The sequence below is a fragment of the Musca vetustissima genome, unplaced genomic scaffold (assembly GCF_032173495.1).
Source record: "Musca vetustissima isolate MV318-11 ecotype Yass unplaced genomic scaffold, APGP_CSIRO_Mvet_v1 utg47811, whole genome shotgun sequence".
Taxonomy (NCBI): domain Eukaryota; kingdom Metazoa; phylum Arthropoda; class Insecta; order Diptera; family Muscidae; genus Musca; species Musca vetustissima.
In genome coordinates this window covers 137,461-139,619 of record NW_026879147.1, presented here as the reverse complement: position 1 = coordinate 139,619, position 2,159 = coordinate 137,461, and positions in this window count along the sequence as shown.

Genomic DNA, 2,159 nt, shown 5'->3' with positions numbered 1-2,159 from the left:
ATCTCGAAGTCGTTTCTTTTGTTCTTTCGTTAATCTGAATCACAGTTATAAGCAATAATTTTAATATCTCAACTATTTGCTACCGCACGCGGTCGGATTATGATTTCAAAACGCCGACCGTCGACCACGTTGTCACTCGAGAGATTGCGTTGTAATATCAGTGCATATCACAGATAAATTTCGAAACTGAAAGAAACAGAAACAAAAAGAGGAAATATAAATGGCAATTCATCTCAAGTTTATAATAATTATTACAAAAATACAACAAAGTTCAAGTAGCAAAAACAACAACAATAACAATAAAAATACAACAACTCATTCAATTCGAAACAAGTTAATTCTAAATTAAAACATAAGAAAATAACTGCTGCCTGCTGCTGTTGCTATTAAAACGAAATAATTAATGTAAATTTGTCTCCGACATAAATGCCTCAAATAGTTTCACTTGACCTCAACATTGAAATCTGGATAGCTGCTATGCAGGGTAGAGGTATGTATGTAGCTCGAAAAAAAAACGTGAGCTTACTAATTGATCAAGCTTAAACGGTGTGTCTGTGTATGTCTGTTTTGTGACCGCAGTAGATTATAATTGTTTTCTAATGGACAGTGGCTCCAAGGTGTGGATTTTTTAACAAATATTTTTCCAAGCATAGCCTTAGGCATGGATTTTTTAAAGAATATTTTTTTCAAGCATAGCCTTAGTCGTGGATTTTTAGAAGAATATTTTTTCAAGCATAGCCTTAGGCGTGGATTCTTTAAGCATAGCCTTAGGCGTGGATTTTTTAAGCATAGCCTTAGGCGTGGATTTTTTAAAGAATATTTTTTAAGCATAGCCTTAGGCGTAGATTTTTTAAGCATAGCCTTAGGCGTGGATTTTTTAAAGAATATTTTTTAAGCATAGCCTTAGGCGTAGATTTTTTTTAAGAATATTTTTTTAAGCATAGCCTTAGGCGTGGATTTTTTAAACAATATTTTTTTAAGCATAGCCTTAGGCGTGGATTTTTTAAACAATATTTTTTAAGCATAGCCTTTAAACAATATTTTTTTAAGCATAGCCTTAGGCGTGGATTTTTTAAACAATATTTTTTTAAGCATAGCCTTAGGCGTGGATTTTTTAAACAATATTTTTTTAAGCATAGCCTTAGGCGTGGATCTTTTAAAGAATATTTTTTTAAGCATAGCCTTAGGCGTGGATTTTTTAAACAATATTTTTTTAAGCATAGCCTTAGGCGTGGATTTTTTAAACAATATTTTTTTAAGCATAGCCTTAGGCGTGGATTTTTTAAACAATATTTTTTTAAGCATAGCCTTAGGCGTGGATTTTTTAAACAATATTTTTGTAAGCATAGCCTTAGGCGTGGATTTTTTAAACAATATTTTTTTAAGCATAGCCTTAGGCGTGGATTTTTTAAACAATATTTTTGTAAGCATAGCCTTAGGCGTGGATCTTTTAAACAATATTTTTTTAAGCATAGCATATCCTTAGGCTTGGATTTTTTAAAGAATATTTTTTTAAGCATAGCATAGCCTTAGGCTTGGATTTTTTAAAGAATATTTTTTTAAGCATAGCATAGCCCTAGGCGTGATTTTTTTTTTTTTTTGAATTCATTTAATTGCTGTACTCACTGTAAACGGTCATTTGTGGTCATTTGCCCAAAGCACGTACAACAAAATCACTTGTTGTATTTGAAACGGTTAGTCAGTCAGCCAGTCTGTCATTAGGTCTAGTTCACTATTCCACTTCAGTTCAGTAGTTGCTGTTTGTTTTGCCAAAATAACTGAAAATTTTTTGTTTGTTTGATTATCGCAAGTTCAAAATCAAATCCAAAAGTGCTTTAAAAGTTAACACATAGTATAATACGCATGTATTTATGTATAATCGTATATGTGTGAACATTTATTACAAATGGGTTCAATTGGGTCCAAGCCAATCATTAGCACCTCATCATCATTTGCTAATGAAATTCTTTTCGAAAATGCGTCACAGGCAAAAAAAATACTTCTATGAATAGATAATGGTGAAGATTTTTCTGGATTTATCTGATAGATAAATCCATATCCAATTGAATTTTTTGTTGGCATAAAAATAATAGAAGTAATGAAAAGAATATATTTAGAAAGTGAGACGACCTAAATACAAATGAGATTGGGATTGCAGA